We start from the raw sequence: 23,737 nt of genomic DNA, 5'->3' as shown, positions 1-23,737 counted from the left end.
TCTGCAGAGCTAGTTGGCATATAAACTTGTACTACTGTAGTAGGCATGGGCTTTGTGTCTATCTTGGCCACAATAATGCGTTCACTATGCTGTTTGTAGTAGCTAACCCGCACTCCTATTTTTTTATTCATTATTAAACCTACTCCTGCATTACCCCTATTTGATTTTGTATTTATAACCCTGTAATCACCTGACCAAAAGTCTTGTTCCTCCTGCCACCGAACTTCACTAATTCCCACTGTATCTAACTTTAACCTATCCATTTCCCTTTTTAAATTTTCTAACCTACCTGCCCGATTAAGGGATCTGACATTCCACGCTCCGATCCGTAGAATGCCAGTTTTCTTTCTCCTGATAAGGACGTCCTCTTGAGTAGTCCCCGCCCGGAGATCCGAATGGGGGACTATTTTACCTCCGGAATATTTTACCCAAGAGGACGCCATCATCATTTAATCATACAGTAGAGCTGCATGTCCTCGGGAAAAATTACGGCTGTAGTTTCCCCTTGCTTTCAGCCGTTCGCAGTACCAGCACAGCAAGGCCGTTTTGGTTAATGTTACAAGGCCAGATCAGTCAATCATCCAGACTGTTGCCCCTGCAACTACTGAAAAGGCTGCTGCCCCTCTTCAGGAACCACATGTTTGTCTGGCCTCTCAACAGATACCCCTCCGTTGTGGTTGCACCTACGGTACGGCCATCTGTAACGCTGAGGCACGCAAGCCTCCCCACCAACGGCAAGGTCCATGGTTCATGGGGGAAGTTCCCATTTATACATATACATAAATACGTTAAGCCGCTTCCTGTCCTCTTTTCTCGGTTTAAAAGATGCGGAACCACACAACAAAACGCTACCGGTAAAACAATTCATTGGTCTTGTTATTTGATGTTGTCAAGCCGCCAGAGGAGTGATCTGTTGTGTTAAATCTGTGAATAAAAATCCTATGTCAATTACTAATTTCAGTTCATTGACGAGCCATCTTTAGATCTTGCGTAATTATCTGCAGTCTCCCTTAGGCTGACTCGGCACATTTACTTTTTAACTGACATTGTCAAATCGGAAGACCTAGGATTTTTATCCACACATTTTAACGTAACAGATTGCCTGTCTTCCGAATGACAATGTCAAATAACATCATAAATATTCCAAGTCAGGCTACGGTAGATTGCAGAAAACTGCTCAAGATCTGAAGATGGCTGATTAGTGAGCTGAAACTAGCAATCAATAAAGGAATTTTTGCGATGTTGACCAAGGATTTTTATCCACATTTCACTGGCCGTTTAGTCAAGCAGAGGCCGATATTCCTTCAAACTATCTTGTTTTTTTCCTGTAAATGCCAACTTTGTCTTCGCTACTTCTATATTTATTTCTTCTGCACTCCATTACAATGTTCATTATTCTAGATCCAAGGTATGTGTGTTCGTCAACACATTCTATTTCTTTCAGTTAGATTTTATTTCCAAATTTTTGCACACTTCTACTATCGTAACTTTCGTTTGTCTTAAACTGATTTTTATTCCAAGAATTTTCCCAGAATAGTCTCTTGGCATACATCTGATCAGAAAAGTAAAGAATAAAACGAGTAGATCAACTGGTAGCTTTCGTCACATTCTCACACAAGCAGAATGTAACAATTTTAATACTACAAATCTTCAATGCCGCAACACTTAACTGAGTGAAGATTACGGTTTAACATCCCCTCTAAGGCAAGAAGATGAGAGCTCGCATTTGGAGGAAAGGAACTACTCGACATTGTCTTTTTGAAAGAAGCCATTCCGGAATTTGCCATAAGCCACTTAGGGGATCACGAGAATAAGTGGTCGGCGGGGGATTTGACCCGCCGTCTTTCCAAATGCGGGTAAAGTGCACCACCTGACTTGGTGCACAGCTGATATGGAGGAAAGTACTTGTAATTTTGATCACCAGAACTGAACGCAACTAAATCATTCAATACAATCGTCACTCCAATCGGACAACCATTTTTTCATTTTTCTTTTCATCTTCAATGTCCGCAAAGAGGAACATGTCGTACGTAGACTTGAAACATTCTGTTCTTTAGCCTCCAGTTTTTGTTCATTTGTTCATAATGCACACATTTTTATCAGATGAGTAGTAGGAAGAGAACAGTGAGTTGCTTAGCACCAAATGTGGGAACTACGCAGTAGCAGAAGAACTAAAAGAATTTTCCTATCGAGGAGACATGACTGCATGGGCTGGTTGACACAAGTGAGACATCGAAAGTTGGTACCTGCAAATAAACAAATTATTCACCAAGAAAATAACCTATAACGGTAATACATAATAAGAGGAATTGATGAAGATAGTGGCGGACGAAGTCCGTGGGAGACCCGAGTCGAAGAAACTAAATTAGGTTCTCGGTCTGCTTAGACACTGGGATATTTGTAGTGTGCGTTTTGTAAGAAAATAACTAATATAGATGTATTCATAATGTGCGTACTCTATGCTTTACTAATTGTAACCTACGTGTGATACAGGTGAGAAACTTACAATAGGAATCAGCATTTAGCACAGCCACCATCAAGTAGAGTGCAAAGAATTAATACAGAATAAAATAAGAAAATTGCCTTTTATTTTGTATGTATGGAAACAAAGCTTTTATAGGTACAACATCGGTTACTTTCGTAACATTAGTACTAGAGAGTAGTTGTTATTGATATTATTACAGCACATGTGTCATTCTTTTATTTTACTGAATTTCTCAGTAACGTCGTTGGAGTCTATTTCATTCGAAACGTTTCTTTTAATTGATTAAACGTACAGATTGCTTAGTCATTATTGAGCGAAGACAATTTCTTATTAGTTTCATTTAAGAAAAGCTTCTTTCGCATGATATGAATCAGACACAGATGGTCGAGAAGTATTGGATTATAGGTGATTTACAGGGTAATGATTGACTGAAGTGCCATTTAATTATAAACTGAAGGATTTCTTAGACTGTCCACCTCCACAATCGTATCGGTTCCACGTGGATGCCTAACATAACATTTTATTTCTTGCAGCCCCCGCTACTAGTGAAATTCGTCGGTAAATTTCTACCAGGTGCTACAGGCAGAGTTTCATCGGAAGCTTCAAGGGTAAATTTTGTTTCAAAAATTTGGAAAATTTGGTGACTTCCTTCAAGGCCATGTATCGTTGTGACAGTTCTTGTATGACTGGTCTATGCAAGCAAATACTAATCCACGAACTTTTTCTTCAGTCGATAATCCAGCGTCTTGAGCTAGTTCACCCAGCATTGTCTTACTTACCCTTCTTCTCCATCGGTCGAAGTTGCGTTTTTAGCGTGTAAAGTAACAGCATTGTAGTTCGTTCCGTCACTAAAAACACATTGAGGGTTTTTAATTTGACGAATTCTTTACCCAGATACATTTTTGTAAGCTGTAGAGCAGGGACGTCCAAGACTTCGGCTCGCGTACCGTGCCCGGACCCGAATACCAAAACGCTCAGCATGGCTGGCACGTTTGCCCCACCGCCACGCCACGCTGTCTCAGCGCAAAGAGGGGGAACAGGGGAAATATGCGAACGCGCCGCATTCAAATGGCAGTACAGTAGCATTACACACTACTCTGTATTATATTTCTCATTTCTCAACAACAAAGATCACAAACAAAACAGATTTTCAGTATTTATTTTTTACGCGCTAAAGACGTAATAAAATTTTTGCCTGGTACAAACCGTCGTTATACGAACAGACGTAGAAAATTTCACAGCGTTTTGCACTCAAGTTGCCACGTAATAGTGACTTGTTTAGTTTTATAATTCAAAAAAGGTCTTTCGCACATGCATGGGATCGAAATATTGTAGCACTTTTGCTACCTGATTATGGATATTCAGCCGTCCTGGACAGTTTAAAAGTAAAAAGATTTGTTAGTAAAACAGCAATTACCTTGCAGGTCAGTCAGCTGCGCTTGGTCGTGGACAGGGGCGCTTTCAACTGGAACGTCAAACGGTCTCGAAAACAACTTGACAACAAATGCGTGATTGACAGTGTCCTCAAAACCTTTATAAAACTATCCTTCATATCATTTCAAGGCGACAATGAATTCTTCAAACCTCGCTTTTTCTTTAACGCCAATGAACTTAGGGAAGTGGACTGTCTTTATCAGAATTTGTCCTATATTTAACGCGATTTCCTTTTTAAATGCATCCCCATTAAATCAGAAAGAAATTATCTTGTAATTTCTTACTGTGGGTAGTGTAGAGTCAAGTGCACTTAAATTGGGAAGTCTGCAATCCATTCCGGATGTTCTAATTTTCGTTCCTGCACTCCTTTCTCCTTCTCATATTCAAAAATAGCGAGTTTTAAATCGAAAAATCGTTCGAGGCATTCCCCTTGACTTAACCAACGTACTTTGCAGTTTTATGTGAAGTTTCCATACTCCTCGTTCACTTCCATTGAACAGTGTTGGAAATGATAATGGAATAATCCGTGGGATTTCAAAAATTTTACCATTCGTACCACCAGTTTCTTCGGGTGCTCCAGGCCCGCAAATATGGCACAATCTGCTTCTTGACATGCAGAACAATTAATCTCATCTGTTGACCGTGGTAATATTTTGCTCTTTCATTGTGAACTAAAGCTTAAAATTCTTTCTGTGTGGTATCTTAATGATGTTTCACAACAAATTTACCGTACCTGATGATTATGCGACTGCATCATAAATACTGAAAACTCTCATTCCTCTCTTCCATCATTCTCATTAATTTTTAAGGGACTGTGATGGTAGAGCGCTGGACGGAGTGACTGGGCCTGTGAACGTCCTTCATACAGTATTACAAAAAACATAGCGAAGGGCAAACAACGCTGACACGAAGATTCTGTCGAATTGAAGAGAGTTATGCCGATCGAAAAATACGACAGTGAAACACTAAATGAAATGTCGCACTGTACCGGGTACTTCCGGGAAGGACCCAGCAAAGCCGAGACAGGATAAACATCCGCATGCATACGGGCTGCACATCCAGTTCGCGTGCAGTTTGGCACGCCGTGGCTGGTACTGACGTAAAGCCCCTGTTCGTAAACTGTTATTCCCCACCTCGCCACAGCCACATGAGTCTAGCGGGTTCTCTCCACTTCCCTTAAAATGCGATGCTGGATGGTGGTTGGGAAAGTCTTTGCTGGGTGTAACAAGCAACGGATTTTTATAGATAAATAAAAAATGTTTTTACACTAGTTGCCCTTTACCCGTCACATTTTTCTCATCAGTCTTCAGACTGCTTTGATACGGTCTGGCATCAATCTTGTTCTATGACAACTTCTTCACTGTAGAGTCACACTTGCACCTATTGTTATCAATTATTCATCGTATTTACTCAAATCTCTGTCTTCCCCTACAATTTTCACCCTTTACAGCTGCCTGAAGTACCATGGAAATTATTCCCTCGTGCTTTCACACGTCTTCTATCATCCTGTCCATTTTTCTTGTCAGTGTTGTAAGCATGATCCTCTCCTCGACTTTTCTGTGGAGAACCTGCTCATACCTCAGCCTACAGGCCCACCTTCTATAACATCACATCTCAGACGCTTCCATTCTTTTGTTTGTAGGTTTTCCCGCGGTCTATGATTCACTTTCCTACAGTACTGTGGTCCAAATCTACATTCTCAGAAATATCTTCCTCAGATTAACACCAATGCTTGAGACAAGTAGACTTCTTTTGGGCAGGGATTCCCTTTTTGCCTGTGCTAGTGTGCTTTTTGTGTCTTCCTTGCTTCGTCAATCGTATATTTTTTTGCTTCTGGGGTACCAGAAGTCCTTCACTTTCTCTATTTCATGGTCCTAATTTTGATGACAAGTTTATTACTTATCTCATTTGTACTGTTCACCATTTCGAATACTTCACTTTCCTCCAATTATTCTAAATCTGTTCCTTGTTCTCAGAAGACTGCTCATTCCATTTAACAGGTCCTGCAGTTCTTTCTCACTTCATAGAGTATGGCAACGCCATCAACGAATCTTAACACTGATTTCCTTTCACCATGAAATTTAATCCACTCCTGAACATTTCTTTTACTTCCATCATTGTGTTTTCGATGTGCAGATTGAACATCAGGAGCGAAATGCAACATCGCTGTCTTACACCTTTTTAATTTCAGCACTTTGTTCTTGGTGATTCATTCTTCCTTCCCTCTTGGTTTTTTTGTACATATTGTACAATACCCGTGTCTCCTTATGGACTTCATCCATTTTCTTGAAAATTTCCCACATCTTGTACTATTTCACAGCGTCGAACTCTTTTCAAACACTCTCTTAAGTCTTGTTACCATTATCAATACCTGTCTTCCATTACTCTGTATATTATTTTTGTCGGTAACTTGGATGCATTAGCTGTTAAAATGATTGTGCGATAGTTGTCGCACTTACCAGCCCTTGCAACCTTCGGGACTACGTGGGTGATATTTTTTGGAGAGTCCTAGACTCATAGATTCTAAAAAGCCAAATCTGAGTTGGTATGCAGCAACCAGATGCACCATAAACGATAATTCAGCACATCCATATGGTTTCTGCTCCCTTTATTAGAGGTATGCTGATGATGCCCATTGAGCGCGTGATCACCCGTGTCGCAGAGACTCCTGAAGATGGTTCCTTGTACCACCGAACAGGGCTGCAGTTAAATGAAGTTTATTGTTGCTATACATAAACTTGAGCAGTCGTTTGGTGCTATTCCCCTTCCTCCCTCTCTCCACCCCCCCCCCCTCCGCCTTCTTAGTGTGCACCCCTTATGATTTTACAAATGTCGATGCACTTATTTGATTGTTGCATTCCAAATCTGTGCAAAACTCTGACTCTAATACTGGATGCCATATGTCTTCGATATCAGCTTCCATTTCTTCTTTCATACTTCATTACAAAGTTCTTCCTCATCAGAGAAGCCTTCAGTGCACCTTTTCTGCTGTCTGCGTTCTGCTGCCTGCGTTCAAAATCGAAATTCCTCCGGCAGTCTTAATGTCTGGTGCCATTACTTTCAATTTCTATTAAGCGATTCAGTCCTTCCGACACCATTTCTTTTCCAATTTCTTCTCATTTTTCCTGCACCCATCTTTTATTTTATTTTTTATTTTTTACTGTTGGCAGTCTGCTTTCGCTTCATAGTTTCACAGAGTATACAATCAGAAGAGAAATATAAAGAAACAATTGCACCACATCTGCGGAAGCAATAATAATTATAATAACAATAATAATATTGCAGGAATTCAACATAAAAACAGGTGTAAGACAAGGTGATGGCCTGTCTCCACTCCTCTTTAACTGCATACTAGAGAAAATAGTAAGAGAATGGAAACAAAAACTAAAAAAAAAAGAGAAGCTATCACCATTCAGACTGGTAAATTAAAACAAAGGCTTTGAAACTCACTGTTTAGCATTTGCGGATAATTTTGCCATTCTTTCTGAAAACCTAACAAATTCCTGAATACAAATCAATCTCTTAGAAGAAATAGCCAACAAAGCAGGTTTAAGAATATCTGTAGAAAAAAACAAAATTTATGACAAAATAAAAAATGCTGCGGAATCCCTAGCAACAGATATTGGCCAGATAAAAAGGGTAAATAAATTTAAATATTTGGGAGAAATTATGCAAGAAAATGGCATAGAAAAATCCTCTGTAGAAGAAAGAGTACATAAAATGGAGAGAGTTTATGGAATAACTAGGAATGTCTACAACAAAACGTGTCTGTCTAAAAATTAAGAAGCAAGAAAGAAGTTTATCGCAACATAGAAAACATAAATGAAACACTACGAAAGAGGCGACTTCTATTTTTTGGACACTCATACAGAATGAACAGCAACAGGTAAATCAAACAGATTTTTAAATATCTTTGGGACAGAAGTCAACAAAGCCTGGATAGAAGAAGTTAGGAAAGATTTGGAAAGAAATAACATAAGTGAAAAAGATACAATAGAAAGAGAGAGTGTCAAGAGGAAAGTGTTAAAAATGGAAGGATTGCAAGGCAAGAGGGAGAAGTGGATAGGGTTAAAATGGTCCGAGGAGAGAAAACGGTTACATAGTGAAAAGGTGAAAGAATACTGGAGGAAAAAGAAAGAATGACAAAGAAGGAAGCACTGAAATTGGTGCGTGGACCTTAGCTGACCCAAACGAAGAAAGAAAGAAGAAGAAGAACAATAATAATAAAACTAATAGTAGTAATAATAAACAAAATAATAAAATCAGCAATAAGTACGTAACGTTCAACTAACGAAGCAAAAGCAGACTACCAAAAGAATGTTGCTACAAACTCCAGAAAGTCCTTTTACATCTCAGGAAAATGTTCTCTCTCTTATAACAGTTTCACGCCTAAATAAGGTAAAAAATTGTCACGAGTGGGGTTTGAAAGCAGGACCTTTGATACGACGCTTGCAAGCTCTACCAACTCACGCACGAGATACTCTCGAAACAATTACTGACAGATACGATTTTCCTGTTCTCCGTAGCTCTAGTATTACTTTTAATTACCGTTTATGCATGTTCTACTGGACGACAGCACATGGCACGAACTAAATCGGTATTTGGATTGATACGCTGTCTACTTACAACGCCTGGTATCGATCTGAGTGTCTGACATCTGGAGGTTTGGTTGTCAGAAACTGAGACACTGGAGAAAGAGGCCAAGCGTGAAATGCTGAATCGAGTAGCCAAGGAGATAATATTTCAGGAATCTAATTTGGAGATAGAAGGGAAAAACGTAACTCTATTAAGCGATCCAAGAGAAGTTCAGGATAAGTGGAAAGAATATTATGAAAGTCTCCATGAAGCTGAAGAAGAAAGGAGCAGTAAATGTAGAGAAAAAAGGGGAGACTTTATCGGAGGTAAGGCTTTGAGGGAAATGAGAAATAGCAAAGCGTGTGGTGCAGACAATTTTCCAGAACTATTAAAGACTATTAGGAACAGGCGAAAAGGAACTGATCTCTCTGCGCAACTACGTCCCCGACAAACGGGAATGTCCAGAGGACTTCCTTGTATCCACAATAGCCTCAATTCTGAGAAGTGTGTAGAGCACACGACCATCGCAGACGGCAAAAGTTCTTATTTGATTCGTGAGTAGAAGGCTATACGGAACGCTGAAAGAAACACTTTGTACAGTTACTGCAATTCGTGGGTTTTCCTTTTTCTCCAGCAGTCTCTGTCCTTTACTGGTCCAAAAATCTGTGTCAGAGCAGCATTCTCAAATTTCAGGAGTTTTCTTCCCATCTTTTAGGTCGAAGTCCACATCTCTGTTCCGTATAGGACCACAGGATGTATTACATATGGTCGTGTAGATACCAATCTCTGTGGATCTCGATAGAAGTCGGCACTTGCGCGGCTTTCCGAATGCCTGCTTGAATTCTTCCCATTGTTTCCTGGTCTGTCTCATCCTTTCACTGAGTACTGCCTCAAGACATGTGAGCTCTTTCACCAGATCAAAGCTTTTATCCTCGACTTCTAAAGGCTGTAACGTAATAATATTAAACACACACGCACACAACAGATACTTACATTCGTTTTCTCGTATGTATCATTATTTATTTGTGATACATTTGAAGTATTTTTCAACATATATAATTATTCTAACGCAATTTTTCATTGTGGTTTCAGTCACTTAAATAGTGTAGAAATATGTCAAAGAATTTGTAGAATCTCATCCTGGTTAGGACTGATATTTGTGTATCCTTGCGCAGCGTATCAAGGATGATGTGGCAGGATGCTGCAGGTTAGAGCAAGCATCGAAAGCTCTGTTTTCAGTCTGTTATAGTCTTCGTTTGGTCGAAGTGGTCGAATGGATAGCACCGTGTGCTTCAATAAATGTGCGGTTATTATGTGTTGCGAGGAGAGAAGAAGAATGGAGCAAATCAAATGTTGATTTTTCCCGTTGTGAGCTGTAATTACCTGCCTCGAAGGACATTTGTATCAGTATAGCTGATAGAACACTAATTGCACGTAAAGGTGTATCCAGAGAAGAAGAATAACGTGTAAAAAGCATGTGATTTGTATAATATGAAGCCGTACACCTGGAAACTTTAAATTGAGTAGAAGTTTTGTTAACATTGACCAACAAAGACAAGATATAACATTGTATATTTCAGTTTTGTAACAGGATGTAGATTCATTTTTACACTAACTTTGAACGATATATAGAGGATGAAAAACTAGGTGAATCTTAATAATTAAAGACTACCATGATATTTCAAACCCCACTAAGTAGCTCTGTGTCTGCGATTAACGCACTTGATGTTTGTGGTACATATGTTATTGTAACTATTTGACAACCACTTCTGCCTCACAGTTACGTAATCTAGTGTGCACTATTAAAGAGTATATATTATAACGTACTGTTAAGAAAAATTTAAATGTCAAGTAACTTTAAGTTATGTGGTGTGTTAATAAGTTTAATTAAAACTGTTGAAGTAGTAAGTTTCTAAAAAAAAAACACGATTATTACCTATGTTTGTAGCAAATGAAGTAACTTCTACTTAACAAAAGTTCAGTTAAACGAAACTGTGGTAATGACACATAACTTAACTGATTGTAGCAAATGTACAAGTTCAGTTTCGAAGTTCGTACAAACTTAAAAGTACACACAACTTTATAGTTCACAGTAAATACAGTGGCTCTCTTTTATTTGAAGGATGTAACTGAACAATTAAATACTGCACAGATTATTAACCTTACTAGTAATGGATAAGTATAGTTTTTTGAAGCTTATATTTATTAGTAAAAGAATTGTTTTGGCGTACGTTACAAAGTTAATATAGTTTGAACATTACACACAACTGCAGTATTTAAGTTTTGAATACAAACTCGAGAGTAAAAACATTAGTTTGCTTTACGCAACGTTAGACTTTTTTAGTGGATAGAACAGCTCTCCAACCTTAAGGTCAATGCATACACACAGCACTAAATTTCAACCCAAAACTCTCACCCTATTTTCACTACGATATATTTGGTCTCTTCCATATTCATCTTCGTGTCTGTTCCCTTGCTTCTTCCGCTAGTACTCTTACCAACTGAACCAAGTATTGCTCGTTCTTTGCTTTTTTTCACAAATTCCTCTCCTGCGCTAACATGTTCATCTCAGAGTAGCACTTGCAACCTAATTCTTCGATTATTTGCTGGATGTATTCCAATTCTGTCGTCTCTCACAGTTTTTACCCTTACAACTCACTCTAGTATCGCGTAAGGTTTTCCCTGATGTCTTAAACACGTTTCCTATCATTTTGTTCCTTCTTCTGAATGGTTATCACGTACTTCTTTTCTCATCAATTCTGCGGAGAACCTCCTCATTTCTTATATTATCACTACATGTAATTTTCGACACTTTTTCTGTAGGAACACATCTCAAACGCTTCGATTTTTTACGTCCAGGTTTTCTCGCTATCTATGTTCATTATCGTACAATGTTGTGTTCCAAACGTACAGCCTCAGAAATTTCTTCCACAATTTATGGTATATGTTTCATACTAGAAGATTTCTTTGACCAGGAAATCCCTCATTGCCTGTGCTAGTCTGCTTTTTATATCCTTCTAGCATTCCTCACTTTAAGTGAGGATAGCAATGGCATCAGCGAGTCTTATCAGTGATATCCTTTCACACTGAATTTTAATCCCATTCTTGAATCTTTCTTTCATTTCCGTCATTGCTGTTACGATGTTTCGATTGAACAGTAGGGGCGAAAGACTGCAGCCCTGCCTTACACCATCGTTCTTGGTCTTCTAGTTTTATTGTTTATTCTTCATTCATGCAAGAGTTTTACATCACCCGTCTTTCCCTACAGTTTGCTATTACTTTTCTCAGAATTCCGAACATTATCTTGCACCGTTTTACATTAAAGAACGCTTTTTCTAGATCTATAAATCCTATGAGCGTATCTCGATATGTCATCAATCTTGCTTCCATTATCCAGCGTGACGTTAGAACTGCTTCTCTGGCGCCTTTACCTTCTCTAAAGCCAAACTGATAGTCATCTAGCAGATCTTCAATTTTCTTTTCCTTTCTCCTGTATATTATTGTTGTCAGCAACTTGGATAAGGTTAATGCTTAATGTTCCGTCGACAACTAGGTCTATGGAGACCGAGCACAAGCTCGGATTAGGAAAGAATGGGAAAGGAAATCAGCCGTACTCTTTTCGAAAGAACCACCTGTATGGAAAAAGTTAGGTAAATCACGGAAAACGGAAACCTGCGTGACCGAACGGGGATTTGAAGCGTCGTCCTTCCGAAAGGTAAGGCAGCGTGCTAACCACTGCACCATCTCGCTCCGTGGCAGCTTGGATGCGTGAGCTGCTAAGCTGACTGAGCTTTAGTTCTCGCACTTGACACCTCTTGCTATCTTCGGAACTATATGAGTGATATTTTTCCAGAGGTCTTATAGTAACGACGCCAGTCTCATACATTCTTCCCTGTAGTACACTAAATTAATACTTTAGGGGGCAATAAAAACGCATGTAACTGGACCATTAAGCCGTAGTCACATATGACAAGGCAGCTAACGATGACGTGGACGCAGACAGGAAGTCCAACGTCACAAGTCACAGCGCCGTTGGCACACGGAACGAGCTGGTTAACGTGAGTTTGCGCTCTCGATGTCCTGCCGCCTTTATTTGCCTCACAAACCACACAGTTTGTTTACGAAAACGTACATGCATAAAGTTCTTACGTTTACTCTATTTAAACGAACATTCCCTCGCTTGTCCATATGCTAGCCATGGTGTTCTGTCTTTACTACACGTTACAAAAACTTCAGTGTCGATGAACAGGTAATAAGGAAAAAAGGTTTTTTCCATGTCCAGTCCGTAAATACAGCAGCTTATAAATGTTCTCAAAATCGAGCATGCTCACTCCTGTCAGAGAACGCACTTATATTAATATAATATAAAATATTATAGAAACTTTTTCTATGAATTTAATAAAAAAGACGCACAACCTTTTGGGAATCACGAAAGTGAAAGAATCCCTGCAAGTGGTGGGAGGAGAACTGAATATCTCATGTTTTGTAATTTAGCGTGCCTGCCTTCTACGTACGCTGTACTGCAATTCTGCCACAGGCGACCTTGTATTCTATGTTACTGTCTTCTTAAGGTTGAAATGGCTCTAAGCGCTATGAGACTTAACATCTGAGGTCATCAGTCACCTAGACTTAGAACTACTTAAACCTAACTAACCTAAGGACATCACACACATCCATGACCGAGGCAGGATTCGAATCTGCGACCGTAGCAGCAGCGCGGTTCCGGACTGAAGCGCCTAGAACCGCTCCGCCACAACGGCCGGCTCTTCTTAAGGCTTTACTCGCCGACATATTATTAAATGACATTTTATCATAACAAATCGTACCAAGAGCAACACTTTTTAACGAAACTTAAATGTGCCTTTTCCTTAAAAAGCGGCAGTTTCATAAAACGCTAGTTATAACGCGGAAATAACTAAATACGAAAATTCTTTAACCACAAGTATGACGTTTCCCCTCATTTTATTACAACAAATCGTATCAGGAGCGATACGTTCTCGACAGATATATTGTGCAGGTGCTTAGAAACAGCATTAGTCGTAAGGAGTAAAAAATGTTCAAATGTATGTGAAATCTTATGGGCCTTAACTGCTAACAAGGGAACCTCCCCATCGCACCCCCCTCAGATTTAGTTGTAAGTTGGCAAATTGGATAGGCCTTGAAAAACTGAACACAGATCAATCGAGAAAACAGGAAGAAGTTATGTGGAACTATGAACAAAATAAGGAAAATGTACAAACTGAATAGTCCATGCGCAGGATATGCAACATCAATGACAATATGACATCAGGAGCCCCGTGGTCCCGTGGTTAGCGTGAGCAGCTGCGGAGCAAGAGGTCCTCGGTTCAAGTCTTTCTTCGAATGAAAAGTTTAATTTTTTATTTTCAGACAATTATTATCTGTCCGTCCGTGCGCTATATTTGCTAGATTCATATTGCCCACGGAATACATCTCACGTATTTAATGCACTCTCGTCCAAAGTAGCGAACAGTCAACTGCCAGCCAGGGAGCCTCGTTAGCAGGAATACTCTCTCTTCCGTGCACTGTAGTCGACTGACGTCGTGTGTTTCGATGTTTGTTTAGGTGTAGCGTCCCCATACTACGGCGCAGTTACCTCGCATCGGACGGACGGACGGACAGATAATAATTGTCTGAAAATAAAAAATTAAAATTTTCACTCGAGGGAGACTTGAACCAAAGACCTTTCGTTCCACAGCTGCTCACGCTAACTACGGGACCCCGGCGCTCCTGAGCTCAGGCTCTCCTTGATGTTGCCTATCTTACACATGAACTACTCAGTTCGTGTATTTTGCTTATTTTGTTCATAGTTCCACAAAACGTCTTCCTGTTTTCTCGATTGATCTGTGTTCAGGTTTTCAAGGCCCATCCACTGTGCTAACTTATAACTACATCTGAGGGGGGTGCGATGGGGAGGTTCCCTTGTAAGGTCATCAGTCCCTAAGCTTACACACTACTTAATCTAAATTATCCTAAGGACAAACACACACGCTATGGTCGCAGGTTCGAATCCTGCCTCGGCCATGGATGTGTGTGATGTCCTTAGGTTAGTTAGGTTTAAGTAGTTCTAAGTTCCAGGGGACTCATGACAGCTGTTAAGTCCCATAGTGCTAAGAGCCATTTGAACCATATTTGAGAAACACACACTCCCATGCCGGAGGGAGTACTCGAACCTCCGCCGGGACCAGCCGTGCAGTCCATGACTGCAGCGCCTTAGACCGCTCGGCTAATCCCGCGCGACGTAAGGAGTAAATTATAACATAAAATGCACCAGATATAGGCTTCAGGAGAACACGACAACTACAGTATGGCGTGTCGCAAGTTCTGCTTGTAATGCAAGGGGCGTTCTTCTTTCTACCTGCCTCACGATGACTGGGTGTTTGTGTTGTCCTCATCATTTCATCGTCATTCATGAAAGCGGCGAGTTTGGACTGAGCAAAAGTTGGAAATTTGTACGGGCACTGATAACCACGCAGTTGAGCACCCCAGAAATCAGACATCATCATCAACATCTTCTTTCTAAAATAAGTGACACGTTACCCAAGTACCGCAGAACTTATTTCGCGTTTCAAGTGACATAATGGTTCCTGAGCGTGAAATAGCAGGAAGAGACGTTACAAAACTGGTACAGTTCCACGCCAACGTTAGCTTTACAACTCGCTGCCGGACGTGTCAGGTATAGCGAGCCAGTTGGGAGCGGCAGTTCATGAAGATTAGAGATCTGCGGAGGAGGCTACGGAGGAGGACAGGCGAGACACGGACAGCGCCGGGGCGTCGCATTAAAGGCAGATGAGGCGGGCAGCCCTCGGCGACCACGGCCACGACCACGCACGGTGTGGGCCCGCGCCGCGCCGTGCGGCGGCTGTGCCGACGTGGGCCGCGCGGGCTGCAGCCGCGCCGGCGAGTGGGCCGCGCGCCTCCCGGCCAGCCGCGCGGCCGCCGCCGCACTCAGTGCCGCCCGGGGCCGGCTGGCTCGCGCTGCGACGCGACGCGCTCTGTCTTCTGTTTGCAACCACTGTGCGCCCGTCTCGTCCACTGTGCGCCCCGTGTGTGTTCGTGCGACGCCGCGCGCCACCTCGCGAAGCATTTCTTCCTACCGGCACAATGTGCAATCGAATCGGCACTGCAACCCTTTAGTTCGAGCAACAACGTTAACTTAGCGACTTTTCTTGTGTTCACGTTTATATTTTGTGAATGGGGGTCGAGCTCGTGTGAGTGTTTTTTGTGACGAGTTTCCGATTTAAGCTCAAGGATGTTTAAGTGCTGAAGTTAAACGTTGAACTCACGGTCGATTAGCATCAGGAGAAATTTTGTCTTCGACCCTGGCTGAGTGTGGAGTCGGGGAGGGGGGCAGTTCTGAACGATTGCATTGGATGTTCGAAAAAAAGTATCACATTTTCCTACAGGAGGTAATGTTCGTGAAAATCAGACGCAAACGTAGGTTGGTATAAAGATCCGAAATTACAATGAAATGAACACCCTTAGCTGCTTACAGGCGTTGACACACGTCAACGGCGACAGATGAAAATGTGTGCCCCGACCGGGACTCGAACCCGGGATCTCCTGCTTATATGGCAGACGCTCAAGCCATTTTCTTTTTTTTTTTTTTTTTTAAGTCTCATTTTGTTCGTTTTTGTTTGTTGTATCTGCTGTAGGCCGACGTCGAAAGACACCCATTTCACTTCGTTGTTGATCCATTAGCTCAGATTTTTTATTACAGGGGGTAGCTGGCCCTCTGACCGAACACGCTGAGCTACCGTGCCGGCTAAACATTTCAGCCACCGAGGACACAGAGGACAGCGCGACTGCAGGGATTTATCTCTGGCACGCCTCCCGCGAAACCCACATTCTCAACGTATTGTCCCGCACTACATTCGTAGTGCCTCCGCCCATTATACTCATTACTCGCGGCGCGTTGCCGATTCCCCTAAGAGTTCGGGCACTGTTTGTGCATTCGCACAGAAGAAGAAGATGGTCAGATGGCCGGTGAGCCTTAACTATATATTTACTAAGGTGGTATCTGTTCTTTCGGACATGTATAGTTAAGGCTCACCGCTCACTTGACCATCTTCGAATTGTGTGCGAATGCACAAACCGTGCCCGAACTCTTACGGGAATCGGCAACGCGCCGCGAGTAATGAGTATATTGGGCGGGGGCACTACGAATGTAGTGCGGGACAATACGCTGAGAATGTGGGTTTCGCGGGAGGCGTGCCAGAGATAAATCTCCAAAGTCGCGCTATCCTGTGTGTCCTCGGTGGCTCAGTTGGATAGTGCGTCTGCCATGTAAGTAGGAGATCCCGGGTTCGAGTCCCGATCGGCGCACACATTTTCATCTGTCCCCGTTGACGTATGTCAACGCCTGTAAGCAGCTAAGGGTGTTCATTTCATTGTAATTTCATTCTAACGTGCTGCTTGGTCACCGATGGTATCTGTTCTTTCGGACATCGGTATGGAGTGGCATGTGGTCAGGACGCCACTCTCCCTGTTGTTGTCGGGTTTCTTGTCTCCGGAACCACTACTAATTGATCGAGTAGCTCGTCAGGTGTGCTCAAGAGGCTATAGTTACCCCGTACCAGTCTTCAAACCAACGAAAAATCCCGGCAGTACCAGGAATTGAACCCGGTTCCACTGCCTCGCGGTCAGCTGCGGCCGGCCGGAGTGGCCGAGCGGTTCTAGGCGCTACAGTCTGGAACCATGCGACCGCTACGGTCGCAGGTTCGAATCCTGCCTCGTGCATGGATGTGTCTGATGTCCTGAGGTTAGTTTGGTTTAGGTAGTTCCTAGTCTAGGGGACTGATGACCTCAGATGTTAAGTACCGTAGTGCTCAGAGCCATTTGAACCATTCGTCAGCTGCGTTGACAACTCAGCTACTGATGGGGACGAAAACCAGAAGTTCCTGTAATGATGGGAAACCAATACCTGTTGAGATGTGGGCCAATCCGTCCTGTCATTCTAATCTGTCTTTTTATGTAGAAGCGGACACTATAGGCACTGCTGATTGTGGTTGCCGTGCATCCTGACACATCCTTCAAATCTTCTTCGCAATGAACCATTCACTTTTTCAAATACACAAATACGCTTGGCTCCATTCGGATTGCGCCACATGCATTCGTGACCAACTCGTGTAACGTCCGCACTTTAGCGATGGCTTGGTGTACATCAATCGTTTCAAATGTCCCTTCAGTCACATACCAAAAGGATTCGGATTCGGTGAACGGGTAGGCCATGCCACCGAACCTCCTCGACCAGTCCATAGCCCATGAAGCGTTGTGATGAGATAATGTCACACAATCCGCAGAAAATGAAGTTTTCATCCGTCGCACATAACAGCAGTCGTCTTTCTGCGTTAGTAACATTCTACAATAGCAGTGGTAAGTCATTCCGCAGAAACTGGTGATGCAAAGCATTGTCGATCTGTTTATTGAAGCGTAGGGTCTGGTGAGTCTGTCACCGACAATTCCTGCCCATAGAGTGGTAGCGAACCTGTCCTGATTTCATACCTCCATGACTGCTCGAGAAGTTGCATCTGTCCACACCTGCCTATTACAGTAATTTACTATACTATCTCTTACGAATCTTGCCTCACCTGTAAGCAAAATGCAAGTTCTGAGCTGAGGACCTTCAACAGAGCCGTCCGCTGTGGCCGAGTGGTTCTAGGCGCTTCAGTCCGGAACTGCGCTGCTGCTACGGTCGCAGGTTCGAATCCTGCCTCGGGCTTTGATGTGTGTGATGACCTTAGGTTAGTTAGGTTTGAGTAGTTCTGAGTTCTACGGGACTGTTGACCTCAGATGTTAAGTCCCATAGTGCCCAGAGCCATCTTCAACAGATGTTGGTTACTGGACGTATGATTACAGGATCTTTTCTTTTATTTTTGGTCAATACTACATCCTGTAGAGATATGCCACCTTTTTCTAAACGCCCTGTAGAAGGTTTGCCTTTACTTCAAATGATTTCTGTATTTTGTGGATTTCAAGATCATTCCATACAGGTGTATTCAGAAGGTAGCAATACCCAGAAATCTATTTTGAAGTATTTTGACCTCTTTATATTGGTGTTCGCCGATTCCGGACCCGTAGGTGACGACCGGCAGTAGGAATTCTTAGAAAATTCGTATCTTCACTGTCATGCTGAGACCATTTCTCATGGGCGAATACATCCGGTAGAGTAAGCCCGATCCGATAGAGTAAGGCTGATGCTCTGTGATGTATGCAATCTGTTTCCTAAAATTTAGTTTCATTTTTTATTTAGTATCAGGCCTAATTATTTTATATTTGTTTTCCGCAGTATATTGACGCTGTTGGCTGTTATTTTAACATCATGGAGTATGCTTTCATTAGTGAAAAGGATAGCTTGAGTCTTAGCGACATCTGCAGTGGTTTTCTAGAGAATTTTCCATCGTTGAATATCGTCCAGATGATTGTGAAGTTTTCGTGCAATGTATTTTAAAATGGAGCTGCTTCCATGGGTTGCTGTGCAGTCGGCAAATAAGAACAACTGAACTCCTGCTTGTTGTGGACTATCGTCGGTGTATGTAGAACAAAGTAAAGGACCAATGACTGAGCCTTGAGGGGCCCCTGCAGCTGTGCTGTGTTGCTGGCTCTTGTTGCCTTTTATAACAACTGTCTGTTGCACACGGAGGAGAATATAATTGAGTCTCATGCACCAAACCTCGTCGAATACCTTTTCGTTGTCCAGTAGAACATCCCAGTACAGTGCTCATTTTATCTTGCTGCTCGACTAGTAAAAGAGTTCTGTTAATGGTTCTGTGAGCTACAGGAAAACCAAGCGATCGTTGTAAGGTGATTTATCTGGTATTCAGAACTTGAAGAACAAGTAGGATATTTAAGGATTCTGCCGCAACAACTTCCTTCTGGAAACAATGAGTCCTTGGATGGTTTTGATAACGTGATTCCTTTTAGAAGTTTCCATGAATTCCAGAAGTGGAGCTCGTCCAAACAGGCATTGCAGATAGTAGCAGTTCAGAGGTGGATGTTTGAGCTGTGACCTTAAGTGTTGTCCGATTCAGGATCCTTCTTGTCGCCCAGTTTATTTCCTCATGGAGGTCAGCATCTGGCGTTTCTGCTCTGTCGAATTGCTGGGCACAGTAATTTCATTGAAAGTGCGGGATATCTCACTGCAATCGCTTTGGACGCGGAGAGTAGCTGCATTCGACGTTTCTCACGTTCGTTCGGGAATTCCGTGCTCGAATGGCGCTACCGTCTATTACCCAGTCTCGCTCAGCGGCCCGCTGCAGGATCATGGCGCATGAACGTGAGTCTAAATAAAATGTGAAAACGAAGCTACATTCCGAATGATATGCCTTGAGTGTGGAAGACAGTGCTGTAGTAGTCTTGCTTGTTGTAGTTCGGCGACTGGTTTGGAACAGCTCTCCATTCGAGTTTAGATTAGATTAGATTAGATTAGATTAATACTAGTTCCATGGATCATGAATACGATATTTCGTAATGATGTGGAACGAGTCGAATTTTCCAATACATGACATAATTAGGTTAATTTAACAACATACTTAAGTTAATATAACAACTTTATTTTATTGTGGTTTTTTCTTTTTCTTTATTTTTTATTTTTATTTTTTTTATTTTTTTATTTTTTAATATTTTTTTCTTAATTTATATCTAAAAATTCCTCTATGGAGTAGAAGGAGTTGTCATTCAGAAATTCTTTTAATTTCTTCTTAAATACTTGTTGGTTATCTGTCAGACTTTTGATACTATTTGGTAAGTGACCAAAGACTTTAGTGCCAGTATAATTCACCCCTTTCTGTGCCAAAGTTAGATTTAATCTTGAATAGTGAAGATCATCCTTTCTCCTAGTATTGTAGTTATGCACACTGCTATTACTTTTGAATTGGGTTTGGTTGTTAATAACAAATTTCATAAGAGAGTATATATACTGAGAAGCTACTGTTAATATCCCTAGATACTTAAATAAATGTCTGCAGGATGATCTTGGGTGGACTCCAGCTATTATTCTGATTACACGCTTTTGTGCAATAAATACTTTATTCCTCAGTGATGAATTACCCCAAAATATGATGCCATATGAAAGCAATGAATGAAAATAGTCGTAGTAAGCTAATTTACTAAGATGTTTATCACCAAAATTTGCAATGACCCTTATTGCATAAGTAGCTGAACTCAAACGTTTCAGCAGATCATCAACGTGTTTCTTCCAATTTAATCTCTCATCAATGGACACACCTAAAAATTTGCAATATTCTACCTTAGCTATATGCTTCTGATTAAGGTCTATATTTATTAATGGCGTCATACCATTCACTGTACGGAACTGTATGTACTGTGTCTTATCAAAATTCAGTGAGAGTCCGTTTACAAGGAACCACTTAGTAATTTTCTGAAATACAGTATTGACAATTTCATTAGTTAATTCTTGTTTGTCAGGTGTGATTACTATACTTGTATCATCAGCAAAGAGAACTAACTTTGCCTCTTCATGAATATAGAATGGCAAGTCATTAATATATAATAAGAACAACAAAGGACCCAAGACTGACCCTTGTGGAACCCCATTCTTGATAGTTCCCCAGTTTGAGTAATGTGCTGATCTTTGCATGTTACGAGAACTACTTATTTCAACTTTCTGCACTCTTCCAGTTAGGTACGAATTAAACCATTTGTGCACTGTCCCACTCATGCCACAATACTTGAGCTTGTCTAGCAGAATTTCATGATTTACACAATCAAAAGCCTTTGAGAGATCACAAAAAATCCCAATGGGTGGTGTTCGGTTATTCAGATCATTCAAAATTTGACTGGTGAAAGCAGTTTATCTTGTGCAAGTCTCTACATTTCTACATCTCTGCTACCTACGCCCATTTTAACTTGCTTAGCGTATTCAAGCCGAGGTCTCTCTACTACTTTTACTCTCCACGCTTTTCCCCATTACGAAATTGTCACCTTGATGTCTACATTACACACCCGTACAAGAATATACTTCAGACGAGTACCTTCAGAAAAGACTTCCTAACACTTAAACTTATATTGAACGTTAACAGCATCTCTTTATTTCAGGCATGCTTTTCTTTCTATATAGTCTCTTTAGTCAATACGGTTTGTTGTTGTCCATATAGAAAAATTAATCTTCTACTTTTAGTGTCTGATTACATATTCTGTTTCACCCAGAAACGACTGGTTTAACGGGTCTGGATTACATTATCCTTGTTTTACTTTTGTTGATGATAATCTTATAACTTCTTTTCAAGACGCTATCAGTTCACTTCGCCGCTAAACAGGATGAAAGTCGTGTTACTCACAGGTATGGTGGCAGGTATTCTCATCCCTTGCAGTTTCCTACTACGCATCTAAAACTACATGTATGCAAACACGCCGGAGTGTAGTTTCTGAAGTATTACCAGTCAATGTTGCTATAACGAAACAGTGCTTAGAAATGCGAGTCACAGACCTACGCCCATTTACATTAGTGTCAGGTGGACGATTTCACGCTTGATGTCAGGAGTTTCTAGATGTGATTCGAAATTTGGACGGGTTGACATCTCCAGCATTCTGCTTTATCTTAAAGCTCGTCTCGTAACGTTGGGACAGGGCGATGAAATACGATATCCCGCAGTGCTGAGACCGTAGGCGCGAATTTCTGTTCGTGTGTATGAGGTATGTGCAATTTCTGTTCGTGTGCATGAGCTACGTGGAACCGAGGCGCATGTCGAAAAAGGTGTTGCCTATCTATAAGTGTACATCTTGCGGACCACGATTGTACATTGAGATGTATGTTCTTTACAACTCGCTCCTCTCCAAACAACAAAAAGTGGAAATTTAATAAGCCTGTTGTTGATGCCCTGCTTCATTTAGAAGTTTTGAAACGGTTTTCTAGCTGTCAGTTTTTTTATTGTGTGCTAACACTCAAGTCAGTGCTTACATATTTTTGCATAAACATCTGTAAGCAGTGGCTTGAGTGTTAGCACCCAAGAAATTGGTAAATTTCAATTGAGAAAGCAGATCATGTTATAAAATATACCGACTTGATGTTTTATTTGGAGATCGTTCATCATTACAAAGGCTAGTAGCTATTTCATTTTTGCCTCAGCACAGATTCCACCTATTTCTCAGACGTTTATCTATCAAAATTGTGTATCTCTGTTGCTGGTGCATGTTCGTAATGTTAACTACCGACCTTCCATTTGTTTATACTTGCCATGTTACAGGCCGTGATCAATAGCGAGCGAACGCATTACTGTTAATAATAAAGTTTACTGGAGTTAAATGAATACGTAAATTGTTTAATTGCTAAACTTGTTGCGACTGAGAAGACATTTTTAATAGCTCTTAGATACTTCTTGGCCGATGCCTAAGTCATAACGAGCGGAGAGTTTCCATTTACGTGAAGCTCTTACTAGAACGATTACCCACATGTTATGACGTAGCCGTCAGCCAACAAGTACCTATGCGCTATTGAAAATGTCTCATCTGTCAAAAGCGATGTAGCCATTAAAGAATTTACATGAGTATTTGTCCGGAATAAACTTTCTTGCTATGCCGTTATTTCGCTCTTTTGAAGTCTCGTGGAATCCTGCGAAGTACTTTCCAACACATTTCCTGGGTACGATGTTCCACATTCCTCCAGTTAATTATCATCAACCGTAATTCTGATTTCCACTCCAGTTTGTTCCTTGATCAATTTGCTAGTTTTCCAGCGTCTCTTAGTTATTAAGATGCATCGTGCCAATGTTTACTTAGTAAACTTATGGCTTTAGATAGTTCTCGTATTGAAAGTCTACGTCTTACTGCTCTAAGCCGAAATGATAATTCACGCTGGCACACTGACTAAACATTCCGTTACACTCATCGGAAGTTTAGTTTTGAAAACTCTGTGTAGTGTAGCAAAAGCACTCAAGACCATTACTATCTTTCTGTTTATGTATTGTGCTGTCCATCAGGTCGTTAATTTAAACTGCTCCAAATTAAATAAAACTTCATCATCAGGTTTTGTGATGCTATACTAATTTTGTTCGTTTTTATATTCTCTGCTGCTTTCAAACTTTATTAAGTTCTTCCATCATTTGTTACAGTTTATTTGCTCGAGAGACAAATGGTATAACGTTATCACTAAAACGATGTTCCCCTAACACATATTCCTTCTTATTTTGTCTAGTTTAGTGACTAAGAATTTCTTCTAGTGCTGCCGAGAATAGTTTGGATGACATAGCATCTCCTTACGTTGTTTTT

The sequence above is a fragment of the Schistocerca nitens genome, chromosome 1 (assembly GCF_023898315.1).
Source record: "Schistocerca nitens isolate TAMUIC-IGC-003100 chromosome 1, iqSchNite1.1, whole genome shotgun sequence".
Taxonomy (NCBI): domain Eukaryota; kingdom Metazoa; phylum Arthropoda; class Insecta; order Orthoptera; family Acrididae; genus Schistocerca; species Schistocerca nitens.
The sequence above is the reverse complement of the archived record's forward strand: the minus strand, read 5'-3'. Positions refer to the sequence as shown.